The following is a 16,518-nucleotide window of genomic DNA, read 5'->3' as shown; positions in this document are numbered from 1 at the left end:
CCATTGTTTACTCATTGTGTGTAGAAATCTGGTGTGAGACTTTTCTCACGGGTGTGGAAGAAACACGTCTAGCTATTTAGTTTGTGCTCCTTTGTTTTCTCTTTCTTGTACAGGGCAAGTGTTTCCTTACCACAACTCGGGTGAGAAATCGTTCACCGGCGTGGGCACACTCCAGCAGTGTACTAATCAAATTGGAATTTTTCAAGTGTTGTGAAGCCACAGGCTTATGTTTCGCTTAGGATGGTCTTTCTTGAGTTCTTGTGTGTGGTTATCTCACAGTTCCCTTACTTGAGGGATGGTTGTGGGTTTATTTTCCACAGTATTTAATACTGTTAGTTACTCCTACTAGGGAGTGTGTAACCTCTACAAGGGGTTTGGGACATGGGTTAGTTCCCTTATGTTTGTGCCCAGGTAAACTCCTACACGGGGTCCAATGTGGGTTTTAAGTCCATTTTACAGTTGCGCGCAGTACCACAGTACATACCTTTACAGTTGGTTCTATGGGTGACGACCCATTTGTTTTTGTGTCCCCCACTCTTGGGATTGAACTGGCAGGGTATTCTACCTTTAGCACTATTCTATGTTATGCTCTTGGGCATTTGTGTTGTAGGGTCTTTTACCCATTGCGTTATGGTACTTTACGTTACAGTGTATTATACAAAATGCTACAAACTGTATTTCTTGTAATGTTGCGCTGTAGCTTACGCTTCAATGTGTTTAGAAATCCTCATTTTAGGGGGGATGGGGATATTGCTATTTAAATGTAAGTATCTTAACCATCCTTTCTTTACTTAATGGTTCTTTCTCCTTTGATATTTTATCTTCATTGCTGCATCCTAGAGCTTTGTACTATTACTGATTTTTCTTGCTTTTATGATTCTATCTTCTTTGATGCTTTGTCCATTTGCTGCATCTTTGAGATTCGTCCCATTACTTTACCTGTGCTTAGTTCTCTTGTTTCCTTTTTGCTTTTGTTTAAGGAAAAAGGGATGTTATACCCTACTTACTTGTATAACATATACTCAAGCCCTGCTACCTTTAGCTGCTCAGCCTGAGTATGAGTTGGTCTTGGAATGTTTTTTGTTTTTGAATTTTTATTTAGTTGAATTTCAAACAACATACAGAACATTTCCAAAACAACTGAGGCCAGACACTGCATGTACGAGTCAATTTTAAACTGTAGCATATCTGTATCATAATATATAAGCAAAGTCATGTATGGCTGTCTTGCCACCTCATCCATGGTGATACATACATTTTTATAATTACCGTATTCCGAGTACCACAATTCCGTATCCCTTCGCCCCCCGGGTGTACACAATTCAAACAACTCTCTCTGCAAACTACCTATCTGCACCCAATCCGTGACACATGCTCCACTTTGGCGTACAACAGGCTCAAGACATTGTTCGTAAAGTAGTTCTGATCTAATGTGCACACCACCCCGTTGGCAAAGGCGGTATTTAGGCTTCACACAACCGTACCCTCCCCCTCCTCAGATGTTTGACCATCCCTCAATTTCGTAAATGGCTCCCAGATGTCTCGGGGTCTGGAATTAAGTGGCATGAGCTCCCAGAACGTCCCCAACTGCGTGTGCCCATATACCACATCCGCAAGCCAGCCTTTGACTGATGGTATTCTGCTTCTCCCCCAGTGTATTGCCACCTACCGTTTGGTCTTGAAATGTTGATGAGCCTGTGATGCGTGGAATGCCTGGGTGTCTGAGTGGGATGAATGTTGGCAGTTAGAGATGGGCTGAGCAGAAGGCAGGCTGCTCCTGGTGGGGCTGGTACCACACTAGGCTGGCAGGAGTCAAGACAGATGTAACCTGATTTGAAGAGACAATAAAGAAGACCTAAATATACATCCTGGCTCCTGGTGTCTTTCTACATAGGACACAACAGATACCTATAGCATTTGTAATGCATATGTGTTGTATTTACGTGACTTACATGTATTGATATTACAAATAACAACGGCTTTTAATTTTTTTTAATAATTAATACTTAAATAAAAGTTATTGTAATTTATAATGGCAATAGCTTAAACTTTTGTAAATAACTTTTGTGAAGATTATGTTCAGTGTATTTTATTGGGACAAAAATCTAAGAACAGAAGTGAAATATCAACATCTTTTTGTGACATTTGTAATAAAGCTTGAAACATTGAGAGAACACATTTGAACCAGTTGTTGTTGAATGGTTGCACAGATTGATGCTGTGGTGGCGCTGAGTGATGTTGTGGTGGCGATGAGTGATGCAATGGGGTTCAGTGATGCTGTTGTAGCGCATAGTGATGTTGTGGTGCCCCTGAGTGATGCTGTGGTAGTGCTGAGTGATGCTGTATGCTATGCTATGTTTTGTTTTGCTATCGTATGTTTTGTTTTGTTATGCTATGCTATGTTTTGCTATCCAATGCGTTGATTTGTTATGCTATGCTATGCTGTGTTTTGTTATGCTATGCTATGCTGTGTTTTGTTATGCTATGCTATGTTTTGTTATGCTATGCTTTGTTTTGCTATGCTTTGTTTTGCTATGCTTTGTTTTGCTATGCTTTGTTATGCTATGTTTTGTTGTGATTTATTATGCTATGCTTTGTTTTGCTATGCTATGTTTTGTTATGCTATGTGTTGTTGTGTTTTGTTATGCTATGTTTTGTTATGTTATGCTATGTTTTGTTTTGCTATCCTATGTTTTGTTTTGCTATCCTATGCTTTGATTTGTTATGCTATGCTATGTTTTGTTATGCTATGCTATGTTTTGTTATGCTATGTTTTGTTATGATATGCTATGCTTTGCTATGCAATGCTATGCTATGTTTTGCTATGCTATGCTTTCTTATGCTATGGTATGTTTTGTTATGCTATGCTATGTTTTGTTATGCGATGCTATTTTTTGTTGTGTTTTATTATGCTATGCTTTGTTTTACTATGCTATGTTTTGTTATGCTATGCTATGCTTTGTTATGCTATGTTTTGGTATGCTATGCTATGTTTTGTTGTGTTTTGTTATGCTATGTTTTTTGTTATGTTATGCTATGTTTTGTTTTGCTATGCTATGTGTTGCTATCCTGGTGTGTGGTTGCGTGTGTGTGGGGGTGTGTGTGTGTGTGGTTGTGTGTGTGTGGTAGTGTGGTTGTGTGGGTGTGGCGTGTGTGTGTGTGGTTGTGTGGCCGCTCACCTCTGTCACCTACCTGTAATCCATTCCACAGGACAACCTTTCTTTATTTAAAACCACCTTTTAGCGTCTGCGCTAAGTAAAATACTTTAATATTGAGAGCACTGGACATTGCACTATTAATTATCGACCAGGTATTGCTTTATATACATTAGAAGGAGTTGAAATGTGTGAGGAGCCTCTGCACATTATTGGCTGCACCCCACAGCTGCCGGAAGGAAGGAAGTAGGGCTTTGGAAATAAACAGATGTGACGAGATTCACTTTGGCAGCAGTCTGTGGACAATTAAAGAAGACCCCGTGGCTTTCACAGAGCGGAAGACTGTCCGGTCTGCAGCACGAGGTTTTACGACAACTTGCCTTTGATCCTGCAGTTTTATCACAGAGGGAGCTGCTGTGGGGACACAACAGGCGGTTACTTTAGAAGGTAAGCTGCTCCCTCCTGTTGGGAGCCAGGAGCCAAGCGCATGGCACTGAATGGCAGCAGAGTGTGGCTGCGATATCTGGAGGCCTGCACGAAGCCTCCACAACATTGCTGTCCATGTTAAGTACACTCATGACGGACCGTGACGCTATTGCTATTGTCCACTTGGGAGGTAGAGGTGACCCCTTTGTCTATGCTGTGCCCCCTCTCTGTCCCAGTAACACTTGTGCAGTGAGCCAACGGGAAGAAGAGGGGCAGCCAGCATGTAAAGATAGCCCTGGTAATGTAATAGAATTATGTGTCTGGCTCCCTGTGGCTCTGAAAGCCACTGCAAAGACGGCTTCTATTCAGAGAAGGGGCGATGGACTTGGGGAGTTGACGAATTTGTAGGGGAGTGGGAAGTTGAGTGTACTCAACTGCAATAAAAAAACAAGTAATTTTTCACAACACTGTTACAATGTTTTAAGTATTATAACAAGAAGGAGGATGGTTTCAACAAAAGAGGCATGTTTTCTGAACCTCACTAAGATTAAAAACAATTATTAAGCAAAGAACTGTGAAAACTGAACACAGTACTGTTATCATTCACAGGCATAAAATAAAACCAAGCGCGCACACAAATAACTGTGAAAGATGAAGATAATTTGGGCGCCATTAAAGAAAACAAACATGCGCGCAAAAAAATGTTAAAGCAATAAGCAGTCCGGGTTTGTTTCACCGCCACGCAATTTATTTTTAAAGCAGTTCGGGTTTGTTTCACCGCCACGCAAAAAAATGTTAAAGCAGTAAGCGGGTTTGTTAACGTAAAGTGCTTTGTGAACGTTGTTGTCTGCCTACAAGTATTAAGCAAAGAACTGTGAAAGCTGAACACAGTTCTGTTATCTTTCACTGGCATTAAATAAAACCAAGCACACACGCAAACAACTGTAAAAGATTAAGACAATTCGGGTGCCATTAAAGAAAACAAACACGCACGCCAGAAAATGTTAAGGCAATAGGCAGTTTGGGTTTGCTGAAAGGACCCTACTTTTTAAACCAGCGGTGACGGTGGGGAGAGGTGTGGGGTGGGGGCAGCAAGACAGAGACATGCTGGGTGCGAGGAGAAAGGGAGCGAGTGTAAGCACGAATCCAGTGGTGACGGTATGGAGGGGTGTGGGGCAGGGGTCATGGGAGCGGATTCCTTTGAAGTCTGATGCCGAGGCTCAGACAAATGGTGGTGTGCGATGTGGCTGGCGATGTGCACGCGCATGGCTCACATGAACTGTACCCGATCCTCAGTTTGGGTAGACTTTTGAAAAGCCTTACTATAATCTCGCCCAGCATCCCTATGGGATGGCTTAGGCGAGACCTAAAAAGGCTGAAATAAAACTATGTGTCTGAGTGAGAGTAGGGTACACCCAATATGTACTCCAAGTGGCGGTAGGGTGCACCCAATATGTACTCCAAGTGGCAGTAGGGTACACCCAATATGTACTACAAGTGGCAGTAGGGTCCACCCAATATGTACTCCAAGTCGCAGTAGTGTACACTCAATATGTAGTCCAAGTGGCATTAGGGTACACCCAAAATGTACTCCGAGTAGGAGTAGGTTGCACCCAATATGTGCTCCGAATGGGAGTAGGTTGCACCCAATATGTGCTCCGAGTAGGAGTAAGGTACAACCAATATGTGCTCCGAGTAGAAGTAGGGTAACCCAATATGTACTCCAAGTGGAAGTAGAGTACACCAAATATGGGGAGAGGATGTAGCCTTACGGCTAGAGCGGTCGACCTTGAAGCTGGGGAACAGGGTTCGAGTCTCAGCAATAACGCTCAACATCCTGCGATCCTGGGCAAATCACTTAATCAATGTGTTATAATCCACAGACACTGCCCCTAACTTCAACACAAGTACCAGGGACCCCAATTTTTGGGGGCTCTGGTGGACACTTTTTCATTTCAGCCGAAAGACCCAACAGGAGTGGCAGTCTGAGCGGTGATATATTTTCAATTAAATTGTTCCTAGACATCTATGTAAGATTGGTAATGTTACTGTTTAATAATACCCTTGGACTGTACTCAGAGCTAGGCACGCTACTAGTACCGGATTAGAAACAAGGTCCTGGATAGCAGGGTTAAAATCAAGCATTTGCAATGCAATCGGTCTCGCCTTTGGGACCTTATATGTATTTAGCTATGCAGCACATTAGCCTGGGGGCTGAAACATCTACTGTTCTTTAACATGGAGAGAAAGTAAGCACCAAACTGCGTGACACAACAGGTATGGGAACACATGGTGAGAAATATTGCCTTTCAGCGGGAAATGGAATAGTCCAAAAGCTCAGTTTTTATATAAAATCAGGGCCTTCAGTGGTCATATCACTGATAATACAAGATTTGAAAAAAATATTATTGTCTACGGGTGCTCGTGGAGGACAAGTTCTATGGGCTGTAATCTGGAGAATGCTAAAGTGATTCTGGTATTTTATTGACCTCTGCTGGTCGTTTTCTAACAAGAAAGTTAAATAGAGGCAGGATGGACACAGACACCAGATGGTGCCTATATATCCAAGGCTTGGAGTCCCAATGTCCTGCCTGCTGAGTCTGAAGTACATTGATCGGCCACACTTCTTCCACCGCTGCCCTGTAGGCTGCTATTTACTGAACTACCGTTCAGACTGGGCGGTTGGTTGTTAGATAAGATTTACCTGCCCTGATTCTACTTGTAGCCTGCATCTAAGCATCACGCTATTTCTTCCTTATGTTGCTCAAACTCCTGCCTCTAGAATTGCTTCCTTGCAGCTCATAGAGCTCGTAGAGCCTTCCTTCATTGGGTCTGGTGACGTTAGATGTCTCGAAGTGATTCCGAATTATGAGAAGCATTATCTAAGATGCTTATTTACTTTACGTCCTGATGATGACTGGCGGATAATTGGAGGATGTTCACCGAAACATGTTTATTGTCCACAGTGGCTTGGCATTCTCCGGTTTGTTGAGGACCCTCATGCTGCTACTAGGCCTGGTTTTTAATAAATGGACTATTTGGGTGTTATTGATTGTGGGGTTCTTTTTGATGATTTAATATTTTTCAATGTATCTTCTGGATTTTAATACAATAGTCTAAGCAACATTTTTTTACAGCTTGAAAATGATTTGTATGGCTCCCACTTGGGCCACATACAGTGTTCACTATTTTACTGTATACATTTTGACCAGGTATTCCAAAAAAAGTTTGAATTAATTTAGTTGTTCTTTTTTGTAATATTTATGATCTGGCAATGAGTATAGAAACGGGTATTAGTTTACAAAACTCACTTGATAATCCCAATGAGGATAAATACACAAGTAAAACCATGATCTTGTGGTAATTTAATATTCAATTTGTTTACACAGTATTTAAAAACTGTATTCCAGAGGAGATTAAATCTAGGATAGTGGAATATAATATTAGGCCAATGCCCGCGCCACCAGCGTCACAGCTGGAACAATCTGGTGGATATTCAGGAATTATCTTCAGGTTACTGGAATTGTCCATCAATTACTTGCTAATATTAAACAAACCATATATTCAGATATTATCATTTGAATTAACATGGGAAATTGATGTTTTGTGGCCCTGATGGGTGAGGTGGATGATAGTTTTTTTTTGTTTTGTGCAGAATCAAACAGCACTATTAACAAAACAAATTTAAAAAATAAATAAATAAAAAATACTCTTCATATGGGAACTTACTCTGACCCAACTATAAAATGCGAGCGAGTGTGTGTGTGAGAGTGTGAGAGAGAGAGTGTGATAGAGAGAGGGTGTGAGAAAGAGAGTGTGAGAGAGAAAGAGTGAGAGAGTGAGTGAGAGTGTATGTGTGAGTTAGAGAGTGAGTGAGAGAGAGTGTGAGAGAGAGTGTGTGTGTGAGAGAGTCTGTGTGTGTGACAGAGTGTGAGAGAGAGTGTGTGAGAGAGAGAGTGTGTGAGAGAGAGAGTGTGTGTGTGAGAGAGTGTGTGTGTGAGAGAGTGAGAGAGTGTGAGAGAGAGTGTGTGAGAGAGAGTTTGTGTGAGAGAGAGTGTGTGTGTGAGAGAGTGTGAGAGAGAGAGAGTGTGAGAGAGAGAGTGTGATAGAGAGAGTGTGATACAGAGAGTGTGATACAGAGAGTGTGATAGAAAGAGTGTGAGAGAGAGTGTGAGAGAGAGAGTGTGTGTGAGAGAGTGTGAGAGAGAGAGTGTGAGAGAGAGTGTGAGAGAGAGTGTCTGAGAGAGAGAGTGTCTGAGAGAGAGTGTCTGAGAGAGAGAATAGGTGGGAGAGTGTGTGGGAGAGAGTGTGGGAGAGTGTGTGAGAGTGTGTGTGAGAGTGTGTGAGAGTGTGTGTGAGAGTGTGTGTGAGAGTGTGTGTGAGAGTGTGTGTGAGAGTGTGTGTCTGAGAGTGAGTGTGTGAGAGTGAGTGTGTGAGAGTGAGTGTGTGTTTCCCAAGATTGCAGCTCGCCGCCTGGCAGTGCCAGTGCCAGCATAGCTTGGACCAGTCTACAACACCCTTGAGAGAGAGAGTGTGAGAGAGAGTGTGCGAGAGAGAGAGAGAGTGTGAGAGAGAGAGTGTGTGTGAGAGAGAGTGTGAGAGAGAGAGAAAGTGTGCAAGAGAGAGAAAGTGGTGAGAGAGAGAAAGTGTGAGCAAGAAAGTGTGAGAGAGGGTGTGAGAGAGGGTGTGTGAGAGAGAGAATGTGATAGAGAGAGTGTGTGTGTAAGAGTGTGAGAGAGAGAGTGTGAGAGAGAATGTGTGTGTGAGAGTGAGTGTGTGAGAGTGAGTGTGAGAGTGAGTGTGAGAGAGTGAGTGTGTGAGAGTGAGTGTGTGAGAGTGAGTGTGTGTTTCCCAAGATTGCAGCTCGCCACCTGGTAGTGCCGGTGCCAGCACAGCTTGGACCAGTCTACAATACCCTTGAAGTGAAACGTCCCTTCCACCGGGAGTAGAACACAGCGGCACACCAACTCATTAGAATCCAGTTTGTTTATTCAAAGACTACGTATTTCGACTATTGCCTTAGCCTTTGTCAAGTAGGCAAACAAGCTCCCATTGTGCAGACATAAAGGGTAAAGTTCATAAACAAAGAAGTTGTCATTTCAATTTCATTTTTAAACAATATCTATATTTTATTTACTTCTTTCCTTTAAACTTTTTTACTCTCCCCAAAGAGAAGATTTAATGGATGCCTAATTTGCACAATTATAGGTACCCGGCATAGAGATAGAAGACATAATACTGGCTGCATTTCGACACATTTGTAACCCAGCCCATTCAATTCATTTTGGCACAACGACTCTCGTTACGTTGCGGCCAGACATTTTCATCTGAAGCACAAAGGGGAAAATACCCTTTAGAAATAAACTGGCATAGACCCAGTTGTAAAAATGTTGAGCGGAGGGGGAGGGTCATGAGAAACAACTGCAACTCCTTGAATTCCACTACATTATTGAACTCAGTTCAAAATTCCCATATGGTCACAACAGCGACGAGGAGTTAGCAGTACACAATTGTGACTGAGACTCACTACATGTCCAAGAAAGTGCAACACAAGCGTTTTTTTTCAATGAAACCACACAGTTGCCCAACTCGTTGCTGTACTCAGTTATCGAAAAGCAGGTGGAGTCAAAGTCTATCTCTCAAGAGTACTCTGAAGCTTTTTTTCTGTTGATCACACAAGATTTAGTGACAGACGTGCTGTCAAAGGACACCTAATAAAGTGAAGAGCTTAGGGGTTACTCATAGCTGAATAACTGCATTCAGAAGTGGGAAGCATACCACGGTCGACTTTTGAGAACATGTTTAGAATGCCAAAGCCTGCACCAGGGGGTCAGCGACATGGACAACACCAAAGGCAACAGAAACTGGCAACATTAAGAGACACTCAGAGCATCAGCACCATAGACATACAACTACAAGGGCAGCGACACAGCTAAACTAGCAACATTAAGAGACACTCTGCATCAGCACCATAGACACACAACTACAAGGGCAGCGAGACAGTTAAACTAGCGACATTAAGAGACACTCTGCATCAGCACCGTAGACACACAACTACAAGGGCAGCGAATCAGCTAAACTAGCAACATTAAGAGACACTCTGCATCAGCACCATAGACACACATCTACAAGGGCAGCGACACAGCTAAACTAGCAACATTAAGAGACACTCTGCATCAGCACCATAGACACACAACTACAAAGGCAGCGAGACAGCCAAACTAGCAACATTAAGAGACACTCAGAGCATCAGCACCATAGACACACAACTACAAGGGCAGTGACACAGCTAAACCAGCAACATTAAGAGACACTCAGAGCATCAGCACCATAGACACACAACTACAAGGGCAGTGAGGCAGCTAAACTAGCAACATTAAGAGACACTCTGCATCAGCATCGTAGACATACAACTACAAGGGCAGCGACACAGCTAAACTAGCAACATTAAGAGACACTCTGCATCAGCACCATAGACACACAACTACAAGGGCAGCGAGGCAGCTAAACTAGCAACATTAGGAGACACTCACTGCATCCGCACCATAGACATACGACAAGAGCAGCGACACAGCTAAACTAGCAACATTAAGAGACACTCTGCATCAGCACCGTAGACATACAACGACAAGGGCAGCGAGACAGCTAAACTAGCAACATTAAGAGACACTCTGCATCAGCACCATAGACATACAACGACAAGGGAAGCGAGACAGCTAAACTAGCAACATTAAGAGACACTCTGCATCAGCACCGTAGACACACAACGACAAGGGCAGCGAGACAGCTAAACTAGCAACATTAAGAGACACTCAGCATCAGCACCATAGACACACATCTACAAGGACAGCGACACAGCTAAACCAGCAACATTAAGAGACACTCTGCATCAGCACCATAGACACACAACTACAAGGGCAGCGGCGACACAGCTAAACTAACAACTTTAAGAGACACTCTGCATCAGCACCATAGACACACAACTACAAGGGCAGCGACACAGCTAAACTAACAACATTAAGAGACACTCTGCATCAGCACCATAGACACACAACTACAAGGGCAGCGAGACAGCTAAACTAGCAACATTAAGAGACACTCTGCATCAGCACCATAGACACACAACTACAAGGGCAGCGAGACAGCTAAACTAGCAACATTAAGAGACACTCTGCATCAGCACCATAGACACACAACTACAAGGGCAGTGACACAGCTAAACCAGCAACATTAAGAGACACTCTGCATCAGCACCATACACATACAACTACAAGGGCAGCGACACAGCTAAACCAGCAACATTAAGACAGACACTCTGCATCAGCACCGTAGACACACAACTACAAGGGCAGTGAGACAGCTAAACTAGCAACATTAAGACAGACACTCTGCATCGTCACCGTAGACACACAACTACAAGGGCAGCGAGACAGCTAAACAACATTAAGAGACACTCTGCATCAGCACCATAGACACACAACGACAAGGGCAGTGAGACAGCTAAACAACATTAAGAGACACTCTGCATCAGCACCATAGACACACAACTACAAGGACAGTGACACAGCTAAACTAGCAACATTAAGAGACACTCTGCATCAGCACCATAGACACACAACTACAAGGGCAGCGAGACAGCTAAACCAGCAACATTAAGAGACACTCTGCTCAGCACCATAGACACACAACTACAAGGGCAGCGACACAGCTAAACCAGCAACATTAAGAGACACTCTGCATCAGCACCATAGACACACAACTACAAGGACAGCGACACAGCGAAACCAGCAACATTAAGAGACACTCTGCATCAGCACCATAGACACACAACTACAAGGGCAGCGAGACAGCTAAACTAGCGACATTAAGAGACACTCAGTGCATCAGCACCATAGACACACAACTACAAGGGCAGCGAGACAGCTAAACCAGCAACATTAAGAGACACTCTGCATCAGCACCATAGACACACAACTACAAGGGCAGCGACACAGCTAAACCAGCAACATTAAGAGACACTCTGCATCAGCACCATAGACACACAACTACAAGGACAGCGACACAGCTAAACCAGCAACATTAAGAGACACTCTGCATCAGCACCATAGACACACAACTACAAGGGCAGCGAGACAGCTAAACTAGCAACATTAAGAGACACTCTGCATCAGCACCATAGACACACAACTACAAGGGCAGCGACACAGCTAAACTAACAACATTAAGAGACACTCTGCATCAGCACCATAGACACACAACTACAAGGGCAGCGAGACAGCTAAACTAGCAACATTAAGAGACACTCTGCATCAGCACCATAGACACACAACTACAAGGGCAGTGACACAGCTAAACCAGCAACATTAAGAGACACTCTGCATCAGCACCATACACATACAACTACAAGGGCAGCGACACAGCTAAACCAGCAACATTAAGACAGACACTCTGCATCAGCACCGTAGACACACAACTACAAGGGCAGTGAGACAGCTAAACTAGCAACATTAAGACAGACACTCTGCATCAGCACCGTAGACACACAACTACAAGGGCAGCGAGACAGCTAAACAACATTAAGAGACACTCTGCATCAGCACCATAGACACACAACGACAAGGGCAGTGAGACAGCTAAACAACATTAAGAGACACTCTGCATCAGCACCATAGACACACAACTACAAGGACAGTGACACAGCTAAACTAGCAACATTAAGAGACACTCTGCATCAGCACCATAGACACACAACTACAAGGGCAGCGAGACAGCTAAACCAGCAACATTAAGAGACACTCTGCATCAGCACCATAGACACACAACTACAAGGGCAGCGACACAGCTAAACCAGCAACATTAAGAGACACTCTGCATCAGCACCATAGACACACAACTACAAGGACAGCGACACAGCTAAACCAGCAACATTAAGAGACACTCTGCATCAGCACCATAGACACACAACTACAAGGGCAGCGAGACAGCTAAACTAGCGACATTAAGAGACACTCAGTGCATCAGCACCATAGACACACAACTACAAGGGCAGCGACACAGCTAAACTAGCAACATTAAGAGACACTCAGTGCATCCGCACCATAGACATACGACTGCAAGGGCAGCAACACGGCTAAACTAGCAACATTAAGAGACACTCTGCATCAGCACCATAGACATACATCTACAAGGGCATTGAGACAGATAAACTAGCAACATTAAGAGACACTCTGCATCAGCACCATAGACACACAACTACAAGGGCAGCGACACAGTTAAACTAGCAACATTAAGAGACACTCAGTGCATCAGCACCATAGACACACAACTACAAGGGCAGTGACACAGCTAAACTAAACATTAAGAGACACTCTGCATCAGCACCATAGACACACAACTACAAGGACAGCGACACAGCTAAACCAGCAACATTAAGAGACACTCTGCATCAGCACCATAGACACACAACTACAAGGGCAGCGAGACAGCTAAACTAGCGACATTAAGAGACACTCAGTGCATCAGCACCGTAGACACACAACTACAAGCGCAGCGAGACAGGTAAACTAGCGACATTAAGAGACACTCTGCATCAGGACCATAGACACACAACTACAAGGGCAGTGACACAGCTAAACTAGCAACATTAAGAGACACTCTGCATCAGCACCATAGACACACAACTACAAGGGCAGCGAGACAGCTAAACTAGCGACATTAAGAGACACTCTGCATCAGCACCATAGACACAGAACTACAAGGGCAGCGACACAGCTAAACTAGCAACATTAAGAGACACTCTGCATCAGCACCATAGACACAGAACTACAAGGGCAGCGACACAGCTAAACTAGCAACATTAAGAGACACTCTGCATCAGCACCATAGACACACAACTACAAGGGCAGCGACACAGCTAAACTAGCAACATTAAGAGACGCTCTGCATCAGCACCATAGACACACAACGACAAGGGCAGCGACACAGCTAAACTAGCGACATTAAGAGACACTCTGCATCAGCACCATAGACACACAACTACAAGGGCAATGACACAGCTAAACTAGCAACATTAAGAGACACTCTGCATCAGCACCATAGACACAGAACTACAAGGGCAGCGACACAGCTAAACTAGCAACATTAAGAGACACTCTGCATCAGCACCATAGACACAGAACTACAAGGGCAGCGACACAGCTAAACTAGCAACATTAAGAGACACTCTGCATCAGCACCATAGACACACAACTACAAGGGCAGTGACACAGCTGAACAACATTAAGAGACACTCTGCATCAGCACCATAGACATACGACTGCAAGGGCAGCGACACAGCTAAACTAGCAACATTAAGAGACACTCTGCATCAGCACCATAGACACACAACGACAAGGGCAGCGAGACAGCTAAACCAGCAACATTAAGAGACACTCTGCATCCGCACCATAGACACACAACTACAAGGGCAGCGACACAGCTAAACTAGCAACATTAAGAGACACTCTGCATCAGCACCATAGACATACAACGACAAGGGCAGCGACACAGCTAAACCAGCAACATTAAGAGACACTCTGCATCAGCACCATAGACATACAACTACAAGGGCAGCGAGACAGCTAAACCAGCAACATTAAGAGACACTCTGCATCAGCACCATAGACATACGACAAGGGCAGTGACACAGCCAAACTAGCAACATTAAGAGACACTCTGCATCAGCACCGTAGACACACAACGACAAGGGCAGTGAGACAGCTAAACTAGGAACATTAAGAGACACTCAGAGCATCAGCACCGTAGACATACATCTACAAGGGCTGCGACACAGCTAAACTAGCGACATTAAGAGACACTCTGCATCAGCACCATAGACACACAACGACAAGGGCAGCGAGACAGCTAAACTAGCAACATTAAGAGACACTCTGCATCAGCACCATAGACACACAACGACAAGGGCAGCGAGACAGCTAAACTAGCAACATTAAGAGACACTCTGCATCAGCACCATAGACACACAACTACAAGGGCAGCGAGGCAGCTAAACTAAACATTAAGAGACACTCTGCATCAGCACCGTAGACACACAACTACAAGGGCAGCGAGACAGCTAAACAACATTAAGAGACACTCTGCATCAGCACCATAGACACACAACTACAAGGACAGTGACACAGCTAAACTAGCAACATTAAGAGGCACTCTGCATCAGCACCATAGACACACAACTACAAGGGCAGCGACACAGCTAAACTAGCAACATTAAGAGACACTCAGTGCATCCGCACCATAGACATACGACTGCAAGGGCAGTGACACAGCTAAACTAGCAACATTAAGAGACACTCTGCATCAGCACCATAGACATACATCTACAAGGGCATTGAGACAGATAAACTAGCAACATTAAGAGACACTCTGCATCAGCACCATAGACACACAACTACAAGGGCAGCGACACAGCTAAACTAGCAACATTAAGAGACACTCAGTGCATCAGCACCATAGACACACAACTACAAGGGCAGCGACACAGCTAAACTAAACATTAAGAGACACTCTGCATCAGCACCATAGACACACAACTACAAGGACAGCGACACAGCTAAACCAGCAACATTAAGAGACACTCTGCATCAGCACCATAGACACACAACTACAAGGGCAGCGAGACAGCTAAACTAGCAACATTAAGAGACACTCAGTGCATCAGCACCGTAGACACACAACTACAAGCGCAGCGAGACAGGTAAACTAGCGACATTAAGAGACACTCTGCATCAGCACCATAGACACACAACTACAAGGGCAGCGAGACAGCTAAACTAGAAACATTAAGAGACACTCTGCATCAGCACCATAGACACACAACTACAAGGGCAGCGAGACAGCTAAACTAGCAACATTAAGAGACACTCTGCATCAGCACCATAGACACAGAACTACAAGGGCAGTGACACAGCTAAACTAGCAACATTAAGAGACACTCTGCATCAGCACCATAGACACACAACTACAAGGGCAGCGACACGGCTAAACCAGCAACATTAAGAGACACTCTGCATCAGCACCATAGACACACAACTACAAGGGCAGTGACACAGCTAAACTAGCAACATTAAGAGACACTCTGCATCAGCACCGTAGACACACAACTACAAGGGCAGCGAGACAGCTAAACCAGCAGACGCGCTGTCAAAGGACACCTAATAAAGTGAAGAGCTTAGGGGTTACTCATAGCTGAATAACTGCATTCAGAAGTGGGAAGCATACCACGGTCGACTTTTGAGAACATGTTTAGAATGCCAAAGCCTGCACCAGGGGGTCAGGGACATGGACAACACCAAAGGCAACAGAAACTAGCAACATTAAGAGACACTCAGAGCATCAGCACCATAGACATACAACTACAAGGGCAGCGACACAGCTAAACTAGCAACATTAAGAGACACTCTGCATCAGCACCATAGACACACAACTACAAGGGCAGCGAGACAGTTAAACTAGCGACATTAAGAGACACTCTGCATCAGCACCATAGACACACAACTACAAGGGCAGCGACACAGCTAAACTGGCAACATTAAGAGACACTCAGAGCATCAGCACCATAGACACACAACTACAAGGGCAGCGAGACAGTTAAACTAGCGACATTAAGAGACACTCTGCATCAGCACCGTAGACACACAACTACAAGGGCAGCGACACAGCTAAACTAGCAACATTAAGAGACACTCTGCATCAGCACCATTGACACACATCTACAAGGGCAGCGACACAGCTAAACTAGCAACATTAAGAGACACTCTGCATCAGCACCATAGACACACAACTACAAGGGCAGCGAGACAGCCAAACTAGCAACATTAAGAGACACTCAGAGCATCAGCACCATAGACACACAACTACAAGGGCAGTGACACAGCTAAAC

General features: G+C 44.3%; 1 protein-coding gene across 1 annotated transcript in view; it reads right to left on the bottom strand.

Annotated features, from left to right (window-relative positions):
- Positions 1-16,518, bottom strand: part of LOC144764045 (uncharacterized) — a 98,291-nt gene that overhangs the window by 23,046 nt on the left and 58,727 nt on the right. Inside the window, exon 2 of the mRNA XM_078650193.1 lies at positions 1,670-1,828. The gene's annotated coding sequence lies outside the window, so the exon portion shown is untranslated. The remainder of the gene's footprint in view (positions 1-1,669; positions 1,829-16,518) is intronic.

Source organism: Lissotriton helveticus, chromosome 6 (genome assembly GCF_964261635.1).
Source record: "Lissotriton helveticus chromosome 6, aLisHel1.1, whole genome shotgun sequence".
In the NCBI taxonomy this organism is placed as follows: Eukaryota; Metazoa; Chordata; class Amphibia; order Caudata; family Salamandridae; genus Lissotriton; species Lissotriton helveticus.
This window is presented reverse-complemented; position numbering and strand designations above follow the sequence as displayed.